At 44.7% G+C, this 15,510-nt stretch overlaps 1 protein-coding gene and 1 long non-coding RNA gene across 7 annotated transcripts in view; one reads left to right on the top strand and one right to left on the bottom strand.

The window, feature by feature from the left end:
• Positions 1–15,510, bottom strand: part of SETBP1 (SET binding protein 1) — a 358,380-nt gene that overhangs the window by 265,936 nt on the left and 76,934 nt on the right. The window lies entirely within an intron of this gene.
• On the top strand, positions 10,974–14,664 carry LOC140635204 (uncharacterized). Its single transcript, XR_012032574.1, has 4 exons — positions 10,974–11,172; positions 13,129–13,185; positions 13,385–13,486; positions 14,314–14,664. It is a non-coding gene; the product is annotated as an uncharacterized lncRNA (long non-coding RNA).

The following is a 15,510-nucleotide window of genomic DNA, read 5'->3' as shown; positions in this document are numbered from 1 at the left end:
TCCTCTTCCTCTGTAGGTAATTAGGAAAGGTAACTGAAGGAAGGAAGAGGAACAAATGCCTATTTTCTGAGCCTTGGGAGGATCATCCTCATAGAGCACAACCGGGTCCCCTGCAATATGTGCCTCCCCAGGAGAGTTAGAACTCTGCTTGCCTGAGTGTTCCTTGTTTCTGAATAACAATAACGAGATGACTGCACACCTGGGCACAGTCATGCTGGGAGCAGACAGGCTATGGGTTCCCCACTCGAGCAAGGAGGGAGCTCGCTTCTACAGTCCCAAAGTGTGGTAGGAAAGTATGGGGTCACACACGTGTGTGTGTGTGTGTGTGTGTGTGTGAGAGAGAGAGAGAGAGAGACAGAGAGAGAGAGAGAGAGAGAGATAGTGTTGGTTGGTAGGATCTTTGGAGGCTACGATTTAAATTTTACTTTGTTAGACTATTAGACAAGGAGAGAATAAAACATAACCACAGAGAGAAATAAAAGGCAGTAGGAGAGAAACGGAGTATGTTGGGAGCCTGATGCACAAGAGCAGAGAGGTGAGATGCTAGTAAAGGCAGGTAATTAGGTGACCACCCTTAGTGAGGGCTGGGGACGCTCACACGCAGACTCTAAGCATGTTTTTGGATTCTTCCTCAAAGCCTACCTCTTTACAAAGTCTCCCTGCAGTCAGCGGTGGGCAGGCTGGACAAGTAAACTTCTCTCTCTCCCTCCCCCCTTCCTTCTCTCTCCCCCTCCTTCTCCTGGTCTGTCCTCTCCCACCAACTTTGTCCCCTAAGTAACCAATGGCAGGTTATAAAAGAAAAAGGAACTGCCAGAGTCGCCTTTGTCACATAGGGAAACTAATCCACACCAAGGCAGTTTATGTATTTTGACATCTGTGATGCATGAGGTGTTTCTTGCACCCGGGGAACTGATACTCCTGGTTTTGGAGGTGTGCTATGCTGTGCTCCATCCAAAGCGAGCCTTCCCCAGCTCGAAGCACTTGGCAGGGGGCTTTGTGCACGCTCATCACCTCCCCACATCCCGCCAAGCGTGAGACGAGGCTCTGATGACGATGACATCGTGCACATTTCCAGAGAACAGAAGCTTTACACATCCCCCCACTGACAGGGCTGTGCTTTCCTCTTGATGGAATTCTGGAAACCCGGCCTCTTCTAACGTGTCCAGTGACTCTCTGAAGTCACAAAAGCAACATTGTCCAGCCCTGTCTTAAGGAAGATTAAACTGCATTTAACAACCCAGGAAAGGTAATGATCTCACTACAAAATCAACACACGGCGGTGGCCGGGAGGCTGCTCCAGCCACTGCTCAGTGGCCACCCAACACCTCAGGCCTCAACCAGCCATTCATCCTGCTTCTTCCACTCGGCTGCCCAGCTCCAAGGCTCTGACCCAGTGACATCACCCCACACTGAACAGGATTAAATGCTCTGGGGCTAAGTAAATAGACCTCGGCAGGCAGCTCAGTCCTTGCAGGGGCTCCAGAGGAGAGATCCCAGGGCTGCCCCAGGCTTTGGGCAGCAATGACAAACACCACCGTTTTGCCCCCGGCCCTTCTCTGTGGCACCTAGATAGTGATGGTGGGTGGTGAGCACAAAACCTAGAGTAGACCTTTGGAGACTGAACGAAAGCAAGTCACTTCATGGAAAGTATAGTGTCTCACCAGTGGAGTTGCCAACTTAAAAAAAATTACATTTTTGACCTCAGAACCAAAAAAAAAAAAAAAAAAAGGCTTTCTTGGGAGTTTGCCTTCTTAGTAAAAACTCACGAGATGAGATCAAGAAAAAAACAAATGCTAACAGGAGCGAATATTTGGGATTCCATCCCTGAGAGTTCTGTACAGGTAATGCCCAAGCAAGGGACACTAAATTCTCACTGGTAAATTCTGATGAACTTTCCTACACTGAGCCCATTTACAAAATGCCTAGAAAAAAACTCGATGCAGGAGGGGCTGGTGAGTGATTAGGGGCCCCCTTCTAGCTTGAACAGTTTGTTGAGTGGGTCTCTGGGTCTTGGGGACCTCTGCACCCCGCAGGCTGAGTCTGACAGGGATGGAAATGAGGAATGCCACTCTGTCCCCCAGAGGCTATTACACTTTCCACTTTGGGACGAAAGGAATCAGCAAGTGGGTTTCATACAAGGCCAGCTCAGTATCAATGCCTCCTAACTCAGCCAAACTAAACAGCTCAGGTCTTGGCACTGTCTCCTTCAGGGAGAAGGGAAGGAGGGCCCCCAACCCCCGGCAGATAAAGCACCTCAGGGCATGCCAGCCTGCCCCTCAGCTCCCGTGCATACAAGAAACTTGATTTCCATGCCCCAGGGAATCTGTCGGTGAAATTCCAGAAATTTGCTCAGAGATTGTAAATATAAGTCAAGTTCAGAAACGGGAAGGCTGTTCCCCACTTCTATTTTTCCATGGAAAGTACTAATCAGCGCCATTCTGATCCAACAGACAAATAAAGTGCTTGAGAAATCAGATTTTTATCACCGGCCCCAAAATGTGCCTATTTCAGCTTGTCACAAGCCCCTGCTTTCTTCCTGCCTGGGATCCAGGAGCTTCCCGTGTCCTCAGTTTACCTGCCCAGAAGCCTGGGGAAAGAGGTGGCAATGGCTCTGAGGGAGAGAGTAGACCAGCACGGGGCAAATCAGTAGAACGTTCCCAATGCCGCAAAGACACACACTGGGTGGTACTGGTGTGGGGAGCAAGGTCAGGTTCACAAGCAAATGCAGCATAACCATGAGGATGACCCTAACAGCCATGGCATAATGGTCCATGCAGATGGGATGATTACTAAGTACCAGGTACTAGGCTGAGTGTATGACCCAGTTCTGGCACTTACAAGTAGGGGGTGGATATTGGGCAAGTTATTTCACATTTTGATCCTTGTTTCTCCTCCTGTATTTGCGAAGAAAAAGAAGGCAGTGCTCCCTGCTGAAAAGACATCAAATCACACATCAGGGAGATGCTGGCACTGAGGAAACACCATACTTATATCTGACTTTTTTTTAAAAAAGATTTTATTTATTCATGAGAGACACAGATAGAGAGAGAGAGAGGCAGAGACACAGGCAGAGGGAGAAGCAAGCTCCATGCAAGGAGCCCAATGTGGGACTCGATCCCAGGACCCCAGGATCATGATGCGAGCCAAAGGCAGATACTCAACCCCTGAGCCACCCAGGTGTCCCTTATATCTGACTTTTACTGTCCAACTTTGACCTGTAAAGTACCCCTTTCTGCCTTGTTTAACTGTTATCTTTTGGGCCTCCAGGGAGACAGCCTAAGGAAAAACCTTTCTTCCCCACTTAGCCAGTGTGGAAACAGAAGCACAAGAAGACGAAGTATTAGCAGAATGCCCAGGACTAGCCCCCAAGCCCTGCTGACCATATATCGAGAATCTTCTTCTATGAAGCTGGCCAGCAGCAGAGATGGGTATCTGTGCATGCATTCGTGCAGTTAGAGACCTGAGTGCTAAACGTCCCCTCAGGGATAGGATCTCCCTGTGGCATTATTTAGGGTATCCTATATTTCTTTACTTTTTTTTTCCTAACAGGTTAAAAGGCAAGACTTCTTTAGGCATAAAGGATAAACCCAAATGGCACAGCTCAAGTGATGAATACAGGGAATTAGAGGGAAAGAGGAAAGCTTCTTAACAGACACTTTCCAATTGCCCTGGAGCCCAGGAGCTTAAATATTTACCATGAAATTTCCTGTCCCTCTGGCTTTGGGAGTTTCCAACTTGCTAGATAGAGTCTTATCCTGACAGTTCCACCTCACAGTGCCGCTAAATAAAATGAGCATAGATTCTGTAGGTTGGAAATCATATTTTCTTTGGCCTTTTAGGAAAAATCAATCAAGGTAGGGTCTGAAAGGTCATCTTCATGGAAAGCAGGGGTTATGCCATGGAGTGAATCAGAAACAGGTAAATGCGAGTACTAAACACTGGGCATCCAACGGAGCCAGGGAAAGAGATGGGGTTGGGGGGACAAGGAGAAAATGTCGGTGGCAAAAGTGTCCTAAAAAAAGTCTCTAACTTAATGTCCCAGCCTGGACGGCCTGTCCACACAGCACCCTCAGTGTCCATCGAAAGTTGAATGGATAAAGAAGATGTGGTTTATGTATACAATGGAATATTACTCAGCCATTAGAAATGACAAATACCCACCATTTGCTTCAACGTGGATGGAACTGGAGGGTATTATGCTGAGTGAAATAAGTCAATCGGAGAAGGACATACATTATATGGTCTCATTCATTTGGGGAATATAAATAATAGTGAAAGGGAATATAAGGGAAGGGAGAAGAAATGTGTGGGAAATATCAGAAAGGGAGACAGAACATGAAGACTCCTAACTCTGGGAAACGAACTAAGGGTGGTGGAAGGGGAGGAGGGCGGGGGGTGGGGGTGAATGGGTGATGGGCACTGAGGGGAGCACTTGACGGGATGAGCACTGGGTGTTATTCTGTATGTTGGCAAATGGAACACCAATAAAAAATAAATTTATTATTTAAAAAAAAAAAAGGAGGCAGTAGCTGTTCACAATGACACCCCCCATCCCTTACCTGCCAGGGCAGTTCCATGTAGATGGCCAGAGCTCACCACCCCACATGAGATAAAAGAGAAATACAAGTAAACACCAATAAAGTTAAAATGCCCTTGTTCATTGAAGGTTGGAGGGCAATTAAGAGGCAGAAGCAGGATGGGGTCATTCTAGAGGTGATCTGAACTGAGCACTGAAGGCAGAGATCAAAGTTCAAAGAAAGAAGTCTGAGCAAAGATCCCCCCAAGCCTACCTGGCTGGGTGGTTGAGAAAAACACTGGCCTGCCTGGGTTACAGGTGCACCAGGTACAACATGCAGGCTGTCAGTGAGGTGACTTTCAATGTCCCTTCCAAAACGGGTCATCTTTATTTCCATCATTCTAAATCCAGTCCCTAAGCCTCACTCTTTTTCGGTTTAGGATAGCAAAAGAAATGACCAAAAATGGTGCTTTCCCAGGCTGGGAATTCCTAAACTGACCTAAACTTGAAAATTATGCTCCATCTTAATTCCTTGGATTGAGTGAAGGAACTAGGAGGTAAAAGAAAACCATAGGCAGACCTCAGAGATGTTGCCGGTTAGGTTCCAGATCACCGCAACAAAAACAATTTTGCAATAAAGTAAGCCAAGTGAATTTGCTGGCTTCCCAATGCATATGAAAGTAATGTTGACACTGTCCTGCAGCCTATTAAGTGTGTAATAGTTTTGGATCTAAAACAAAAACAAAAAAAAACAGTGCATGTTCCTTGATTAAAAAATGCTTTAATGCTAAAAAATGCCAACTATCACCTGGGCTTTCAGTGAGCCATAATCAGTGATCATAGATCACCATAACACACATAATAATATGAAAAGTTTTGAAATATTGCAAGGACTACCAAACTGTGACACGGAGACAGGAAGTGAGCAAATGCCATTGGAAAAATGGTGCCGACACAACCTCTGCAGAGCTCAATAAAGCGAAGCACAGTAAAACAAGGTATGCCTCTACTAGAAAAAGAGATTTCAGAAACTGAGGTGGACAAAAGTTATATTTAATTCATTTGTTGGAAACAAGGCTATAGAAGACGTCATGGCAGAAAAAAAATGTAAGCAAAATTTTAGCAGTGAATTCTTGCAGGCACACGGTGAGAAAGAGAGAGGAGTCCAGACATCATAACCTTATATTACCTCTTCTGGAAACCGTCTTGACTTCCCCAGCTATGTTACCATAGCACCTTCTGAATCCTGCTAACTGCATTTGTCATACAGAAATATCCACATGTTGATTCACTTGTCTGTCTCTCCCAGAAGAGGGCGGGTTCTTTGAGCATAGGGAGAGCATCTTATTCATATTTGTATATGTAGGACCTTGTTCAGAGCCCTTATAAAATAATTGGTCAAAAAAAATTGAATGAATAAGCTTTGAACTTTTTTCCTCATAGCCGTTAAAAGGGGGAAAAAAAAAAACAGATCCAGGCCACTTGCTGAAGGTTTTAATTTCTGGCGAGACCTTCATGGCAAGGCACGGGACACTGATTTGAAAGTATCAGTGTTCTCAAGGTTTTCATTAGCATTTTCAGGAAAGTTAAAAAAAAATCTAAATTTACCTCCCGGGACCTTGTCATTATCCTTTCTGCAAAGCATTATACCAACTTTGAAGTGATTTGACTTAGAATAAACCCCAAGTAAAAATGTAGAATCCCATGAATCTATTGTTCAGTATCTAGAGACTTGTGACTCACTCAAATAGCGAGGTTATGTCATTTGTCTGGATGCCTAAGTGTCAAGAGGATGTGCTCTGGGATCAGATGACACAGGTTCAAATTCTAGCTTCCAGACTGTATGACATTTTCAATCTGGGTGAAGAGTATCTTCCAGAGCATCCGTAAAGGAGTTAGGTTAGAAGACCCTCGATTTAACCCCAACTCAAAGTTCCCAAAATCCGAGGTATTCCCACCCTCTCCACAAATAGGCTACCGCCAAGTCACATTCTGTGACAGCTCTTGCTAATCTCCAATACATGTCATAGCTGGTGACAATCATTCATAACAGCGCTGTCTAATGCTCAGGTTGGTATGGGGTGAGGATCAGGACACACACTCCTGAAGGATATTCCATGGATATAGGTCAGGAATGTATGTTTCCATAAAGTTCTGTGCATGGAACAATTTCCCATGCCCTCAGCCCTCACTCTGGTTGGAACTGACCCCACCTGACTGTTCTGAGACCCACACCTACGTTCAAAGAGGCAGTAAGACTATCGTCATTTTAAGAACATCTTCAAAACCATAGCTGCAGCCCATAGCAAACCAGGAATTAGTGCATAAATCTTGGGCCTCCCTTCCTCCTTCTCATATTACCCTTCAATCACTATGATCTACAACTGGCTCAAACTTTTGTTTTTCATCTGATTCAATGGCCATATTGTCCCAAGATACCTCTAAGTGGTTGTGGTAGGAGACAGGAGTATGTTAACAAGTCATCTAGAAGCTACACCTTGCCGTGCCAGACCATGCCAAGAAAGAAAGGAACACACACCCTCAGAGAAGGGAGGGGGGGCAGTGGAAGAGAGAGCAATTAATACTTACTTGGGATCTGACCACATGTTCTTCAGCTACCCTGAGTTACCCCACAGGGCCCTAATGGTTGGATTGGGTATATTTGTTTCCTTGTTTATGGTTCTGGTTTGGGTTTCCATTAATCAGGAGTGAGCACTTAAAGAGTGAGGCTCCAAACATCCCAACTACCACTTCCCTACATTCTGGGAGAAAGAAGAAAGCAAATTTCTGTTGACGTAGCAAAGATGTACTAAAACAAAACCTCAGAGTGCTGCCTGCTGTGAAGCAGCGGGCAGGAGACCTGCAGACCCCGGTCCTGCCAAGCCGGCACTACAGTGTCTGCTGGAGCTTCCTTCTTACCTCTTTCTCTGTGCCTGACTGTTGGCCAACCTTGCATGAGGCCTTTGGCAGCGTATCTGCAACGAAGACTCACTGGTTAGAGTCATGGCTATTGAGGATCCCGTCCACGGATGTCCTTGCTCTAAAACGGAGTGGTGAAGGGAGTTTGCTCACAGCACAAGTACGCCTGCAGGGAAAAGTTTTGCAAGTCTACTCCATAGGTGGGAGGTCTAGGGGCAGCCTCTACAGCTATCTTGTATAAATTGCCATAGGTCATAGATGGACAATGATGGACCCTTATGCAGTAGGAGTAGGTATGGAAAGAGAGTGAGGGACTATAACAATCCATTCCATGGAGCTGCATGGAGAAAATATCCTGGTCTTTAACAGATACCAAGAAAGTAAAAGGAGCAAAGAACACATGAACCTCTTCTGGATATTTTTACACAAAACGGCACAGGTCACCTCCAAAAGTCCAATTTCTGAAAATACCAATGGAATTGAAGATTCCTTCTGGTAGGAGATACTTAAGGGAAAGTCGTAACATTTTGGGGGCTGTCTAACATCTTTCGAGTGTCTATGTAATGCCAGGTATTGTTCTAGGCATTTTCATATGTTTTATCACATTTAATTATCAACATGCCCCCACAGGTTCCATTAAACAGATGAGAAAACTGAGGTGAAGAAGCATGAAGTAGACTAGCTAAGGCTGTCCAGCAGTGTCCCATGGAGCTGGATCCAAAGCCGGTCAGGCTGAGGGCAAAACCTGAAAGCTCGAGCACAGCACTCAACAGCTGAGGAGGATGACCAAGAACAGAAATATCAGGCTGCCCAAGAGTGGAAGTTTCCTTTAGACCTGGGGTTACTCTCTTATGAAAATATCCCCAGGACCTGAAGGAGCCTCAGAGCCAAGAGTGTTCACTTTCCCCGACAAGCACCAGCATTCCCAGGGATGGGCTCGCCATCCCTGCTGGGCCCAGGGCAGGACTCCAGAGGAGGAGCCCGCCTTCTCCAGCCAAGGCAGGAGGCCCAACCCTGCGCTCCCCGGGCAGATGTGGATCTCGGAGGTGTTTTCTTTTCCTTTTCTTATTTAAAGAAAAAACAAAACTCTCCATACTCCCCACATGTGAAATGCCTCTCGTGCTGCCGCCAGACAATAATTTTACAGCCACACCATGACCCTTGCACAGAGAAAAGAGGAAAAGCCTGCACCCCACCCAATCCAGGCCTGGGAGAGTCAACCTCTGGAAAAGCCCAGGTCGCTGAAGATCAAACTCACTCACTGAGGAACAACAGGAGGTGGGGAGGCAGGCGGGGGAGAGGATGGCAAAGGAGGAAGCATAAAGTTTAAAGGTCAAAACAAATGTCAACCTAACACCAGTACTGTATGAACAGCACACAGCCTCACTGCTAGACAAATAAAGGCTGCCGGGGAGGCAAGGTATCAAGAGGTTTTATTAACTCTCTTCCTGGAATCGTACACATAGGAAGTCTGTTCCATCATATAAGCTGCAAAGCACAATATTTATCCCTTGGGGGGGAAATCACAGAGCTGATATTGAATCCACAATACAGAGTTTCTCCTCCATTCCCTTCCCAGCCGGCCTCTGTTCCCGCTGCACCTCCAGGGGCCTGTCAGCAGGAAATACCCACGCAGATTTTGATAAGACTGGAAAGGGTCACATGCTGATGAAAACACAGGGCACAACCCTGGCTCCGCCTTCTGCTAACTTTCCCTAGCCCTATGAGGTCCCACTGGGAGGGCCCCAGGGGAGGCCTGAGATGGATGGCATCCCCTGCACCCTCTGCACTATGGGGGGCTCCATGTGCCATTCCTGAGCCTGGTTCTGTGACAATCCCAATCCTCTGTCTGCGGGGGGTGGGGGTGGGGGCGCTCCACATGAAAAATCTCCCTTTGCAGAGCAGTAAAGGAGTTACAGCAGTAAAGGAGACGGCTGGTCTATGGTTTGGTTCACTTGCCAAGGCTCAGCTCTGTTTCCTCTGGGCTTCCCATGCCAATCGCTCAGCTGGGGCACCTGGGGAGCTTAATCATGTGTGCATGAGGGTGTGAGCTCACGCGCATGTCTGAGTCTGCTCCCAGACTCACCCTCAGAGGTGGGCTCGAGTGGATCTTGAGAATCTGTATTTTTAAAAAGCTGCCAGCCAATTCTGACGCAGTCAGTGACCCTGGAGCAGTCTGCAGGTGAGTGTTATTATAGGAAGGGGTCCAGGACGGGCACCCAGTGTGTAGCAGGTCACTGGGATGCTCGCTGGGAGCCACCAGCGACTCAGCTGTCCAAAGCACCATGCAGTTCTCTGCATTGCATTCAAGTGACAACTGAGAGTCTGGAGGCACACTTAGGTCCTCACACCCTCCCTGAGTGCCGAGAACTCCAATCCATTTTTTTCCGTCACCACTCTCCTGTTAGGTGAAACATGTGACTGCCTGTTCTATAGCCTATTCTATGATGTCTCCTTTACTTTCTGACAAGATGTGGTTTACTGAGTGCCCTGACATCTATATAGTTATCATCTGTAAGTTATCACCGAAACTTTTGAGGGAATGACTCAAAGTATTTTGTGAGCTGTTCATGAACAATTGAGCCTGGGCAGTGTTTTGTTCTGGCAAGCACTAAAAAACAAAAGCTAAAATACTTTGCACGTATCATCCAAGCACAAAAGACAAAAACGATGAACCCACTGGCAATCCCAAGGATGCTACAAAAAATACCAAATTCTAGAATACAAGGATAAACCAAAGGCAAGGATAAACCAAAGGCAAGTACCAGATGAAAAATAGGTAAATGAAAACAAATTAAACAAAACAGGTAAACTCAGAACACGCTGGATACCAAGCTGATCGAGAGCCAAGGGAGGATGTTACTTCACCATCTCACGGCCAGGCTCAGGCAAACCAAGGAGATGTTGTATTTCCAGGCTCCTGGCCTTCACCCAGCAGTCTTGACTTCCGGTTCTGTGCTGTCTATCATCTAAACACGCTGGACACCAGGCCCTCCTACTCTCGTCTTCCTCAGTTACTTCTATCGAAACTTTTCTCATGGACACACTGGTTACCAGTCACCGAAAGCTCAGTATGAATACAAAGCAGTGGTCTCTCTCCCCTAGAATTTACATTTTTTGTGTCTTATTTCTTCACTGAGCTGTGGGCAGCGGAAAGAAGAAGCAGGGAGAGCATTTTCCTTTTTCTTTTGAAAAAAATTCAGGACCCCCATGAGCAGTGAGGAATACTCAAGGTTTTCCTTCTGATGGTGGGGTTGAGAGTGAAGATTCTGGAATTTCTGCAATTAAACATCCATCCAGAGCCCACAGAGGCTGGTGTGCCTTCACTTATGCTGCCTAGAAAGTGTACAGGCATGTAGGTGGTATCAGGTCCCAGTGCTGAAAGAGCATCCTCACGGCCGCTGTGTACAGATATGAGTGTCTGAAAGGCTGCCAGTGAGCCCCCAGCCTTTTCCATTACATGACAACAGAAAAATGGCCCTATCTGAACTTCTGTGACATAATAGTGGGGAGCAAATTGGGTTTCATGTGTGATTTTTTGGGGGTTGTTTGTACTAGATTTCTTCATAGGAATAGTCATGGGGAAGAATAAGCATTTTCATCTTGTATTCACTATTTTCACTTTTATCCCCACACCTACTTCCAGACACTGACTTCCATGCAGGTGGAAGGAAAGGAGGAAGCACTTAGAAAATTAGAATCTCCAGAATAACTTGACTTGAGCCAAAGCCATCTAGGTGAGTCTCTTCCAATTAACACATGTCTAAGAAATATCCACCCACTAAGCGCAGAGATAAAAAGAAAACTTTAAAAAGACCTTCTTATATGGTTGGAAGAGCGTATCAGGACTTCTTTCTTTTTTTTGTGCCCAAGGGACTTGTGGTTTTTAGAAACAGTACCAAATAGTACAGATCAGTTCCAGGCTAAGTGAAAAGTATCTAGAGGTTGAGCTACCATGGAAAGATAAATAAAAATTGTAAAGACCCCCCCCCCCGCTCACACACACACACACACACACACATATGCATACACACGCGCGTGCACACGAAAATGTGTTAAGTAGAAGGGACCTATCCATGTTCCCACGGGAAGTGTCCACCTGTGTGGCCCCTGAACTCTTCATAGGTAAGAATTCCCTTCTGGACCAGCCACCTCACCAAATCCGAAGCCCAGCACCTTCAGACTCCCTGGCACAGCTCTGACCATTCAGCTGACCCTCTGGCTTGTTTCTTTTCCTTTTCTGCACTCCTCATGCACCTCATTCTTCTGCCCCTTAAAGAAAGTCAGCAGCAGGTATATTATACCTCACAGTTCACAGTGCCCATCTCTCTTCAGACAGCCCTTTGCAGACATGAAAGAATCTACTAGCTTACCACTGCATCACCCCTGTGAGTCTGAAGAATGACAGACATGGAGATTTTCTTGAACCAGAAGCAACTGTCAACATTACAGTCCTTGGTGAAATACATTTCACTATATACTTGGTGGGGTTTGGAACAATCCAGAAACTATAGGTTTCTTGTGGAATTCACGGCCTGATGTAGTTAAGCAGTGATCAGTATAAATCCACTAATGGGAAGTTCAAATCTCCTTAGAAGGAAAAGGACAAAACACTTGGTAATCACCAAAAACCTCGGTAAATATGAACAAAATCCTTAGCTAGTCTCGACAGATCCCTAATGGAACAATTTGTATTATGACCAGCCCAATTCCTTCAAATGAGAAAAGCAATTTAATGGAGAGTTAAACTGAGTAAAGAAACTTGAAAACATTATACCTTATCCCGAGCTCTGCAACATACGCCACGCCACACAGGTGCACACATACACGTATACTATGAAAGCATCTCCCAATGTTTAGGTACTTGTCCATGTGTATTTTTCAGAATATTCTTAAGAGAAAACTTGACATGGGATCCTAATATGTAAAACAGACAAAGAGTAAAGTTTGTCTGGTTAGGTTCAGTACCCTCTTGGCTCCCAACACTGGCCCCCAGTGCATTAGAGCTCCTGAAATCACATCTGAAATACGACCACCGACCCGGTTACAAACAACAGGGATGGTTTCTCTCCATAGGGGATGATTATAGATTTTCACTATTCATTCCAAGGTTCATTTACTGAATACCTACTGTACTTCTATATAGAGATACCAAGGTGAAGGAGACACAAATCCTGATCTCAAGTAGCTCAGAGTCTGTTATGGGAAAGATAAACATCAAAATATTCCAAAACATTAGGATAAGTAATATGATAAAGGTAGTCAGAGTATGCTATGAAATTTCAATTTCATCTCACCAAAAGTTTTCAGGGCACTGAGCCTATTTCAGAATGAACTGACTCTGACTTTAATTATCAGCTCATTAACTTTGGGAAGGAAGACTGGCCAGCCCAAGAAATGAGTATATTAAAGGCTTATTTCAGACTTTATACAAGGAAGTTTTTTCATTGTCTCCCAAAGAATAATATAAAAAGCACCTGTTATCAACACTGTAATAAGTGATGCTGCCAAATTTTTAAAGACAGAAGAATAACAAAATTTTCACACTGTCTCAAACAGCACACCTCTAGCTCAGAATTATGATGCTGCGGCTGATATGGTGGCCTCCATTGGCACTAATCACAAAGATTAACGTTATAAGCGTGTATAACACTTACCGCAATTTAGTAACTGATTTAATCTTTTTCTTACAGGCAGTTAATATGGCCATTTTAAGGAGGTAAAGCGTTCCTAAGCTTAAATCCCATTTGGTGAGTTGACTTTGCTGATTTCCTTCCCTTTACTGAATTGGAAACCCTTAAGTTCGAGGTCCAAGTCACAGTTGGTGACTCCTCCGAGAACAAAACAGTTTCTTACAAGCGGATTTGATCTGTCTCTAGATAATTCAATTTACTCCCACGTAACCTGCAGAGTTCTTAATAACTCCAGAGTTGTTTTTCTCTTTTGTAGTAATAGATGCTGTTGTTTAGAGGAATGAAAGGAAACACTCATGCCAATGACAAGGGGAAGAAGAAGAGGACTACAGAGTGTTGGAAAGGAACGCAATTTAGAGTTATGTCATCCAGCATTCCACAAGAGTAGGAAGGACTCTGCACATGACCACAGCATTTGCTCAGACACCCCCGTGAGAGGGAGCTGACTACTTCCTGGGAAAGCTCAATTCTCTTGGACAGCCTTTTTATTTATTTTTTTTAAAGAAAAATTTTCCTACCCTGATACAAGTTTCTGCCTCCCTGTCACTCCTACTTATTGCTTCTAAATCTGCTCTGTGGAAATGTATGCAACTCCCTCTCAGAGACAGGCCTTCAAATACACCTCCTGATGGAAATGTGGGGCTCAATTCCAAATCTGTTGGGATCCTATAGGTTGGCCTTCAATGCTTTCTTCATTTTATGGACTCCTCACACTCTGAGAAACCATAATAGATTACAAACTCAAAGACAAAATTTTTAGAGATTATTATTATTCCACTTTTAATCTTTTAAAAAACGCTTGGCAAAATATACATACCACAAAATTTACCTTCTTAACCATTTTTAAGGGTGGCATCAAGTACATTCACACTGGTGTGCCACCATGACCACCATCCATCCACAGAACTCTGCATCTTGTAAAATTGAAACCCTGTACCCACGGAACACTGGTTCTTCATTTCCTCCTGCCCCCTACTACCTGGCAACTGCCATTCTATTGTCTGTTTCTGTGAACCTGAGGCACTCTACGTGCCTCATCGGAGTGGAATACCATAGCATCTGTCTATGACTGGCTTATTTCACTGAATATAATGTTCATAAGGTTCATCCATGTTGTAGCATATGTCAGAACATCCTTCATTCTTAAGGCTAAATAATATTCTCTATTACCATTCCATTTTACAGAGGCTCCAGGAGGTTAAGAGCTTTCCGAAGGTCCTGCAAGCAGAACTGAAGCCACATCCCTTGACTCCCTGTCCACTGCCTGCTCACATTTTCCTTCTCTACTTTCCAAATGAAAATGCTCTCTATTTCCATTTGGACTGAAGCTGAAGAGGAGGCTTCTTTATCAAAGCTCCCAGGCAATGAACTTGCCTTATTCTTCAAAGCCAATCCACACTCACACACCCCAGAGCGGGGAAGTACCTTTCAGATGGAAAGGAGCATAGAGGTTTAGTGACTGCTGTCCCCAAGATGCAAGTGTTGACAAGGGAACCAGGATAGAAAGCCTGTGGATTTAGTGCCACTCTAATAAAACACCACTTCCCTAAGGTTTGCTTTAATTACTACTATAATTATTGTGTTCTCTTTGAGGGAGTGGGGAAGCAAACTGCAAAGCCTCTTTTCTTTTTCTTTTCTTTTCTTTTTAATACTGGAATTTGAATTTCTATGGTGGGCAATAGGAGCAGGGAGAGAGATGCCTCATGGGAGGTTTTGTTTGTTTGTTTGTTTGTTTGTTTTAATCTGGATGGAGTCAAATCTGGATTTAATCTCTCTTGCCAAGATATGGGGAAAGCCACAGGATAGTGTAACCAGAGTGGGGCTTAGACATCCCTCACAGCTATTACTTCTTAATAAAGAGGAGCTTTTCTACAAGGGGATGAGGTTACTGTCAGAGAAGGCATGACTAATCATGATTAATTTGATCTGTGCCAACATAAACTGTATCCACCATTCACTAAATAATTATTCTGTAGCCTGGATACCATTTCCACAGGGTTCAGGGAAGTTGCTGGCCATTTATCACATTACAACAAAACAAAAAAAACCCTACATAAACAAGAGAGGATAAAATAAGAAACTATCCTCAAAATAAAGCTAAATGTCTTCACATCCACCCACAAAATGCCTGCTTAAAGCTAGAAACAACAACAATAACAACAAAAAACCCTACATTGCTCTCTTGTGCCAAAGAAAGACAAACAGGATTGACTGGACACATATCCTTCTCCAAGAAAAGAACGAGAGCCAAGTCTGGTTCCTTTTTCAGGGCGAGAGAAGGATCAACCGCCTAACTGGCAGAAGTACATCCATGCCCTCAATTGATCTTTACTCTTATCTTGTTAGCAAGATATTAGCACCCATTCAACATAAGAGGAAACT

The sequence above is a fragment of the Canis lupus genome, chromosome 6, assembly GCF_048164855.1.
Source record: "Canis lupus baileyi chromosome 6, mCanLup2.hap1, whole genome shotgun sequence".
Classification (NCBI taxonomy): Eukaryota; Metazoa; Chordata; class Mammalia; order Carnivora; family Canidae; genus Canis; species Canis lupus.
The sequence above is the reverse complement of the archived record's forward strand: the minus strand, read 5'-3'. Positions and strand labels throughout refer to the sequence as shown.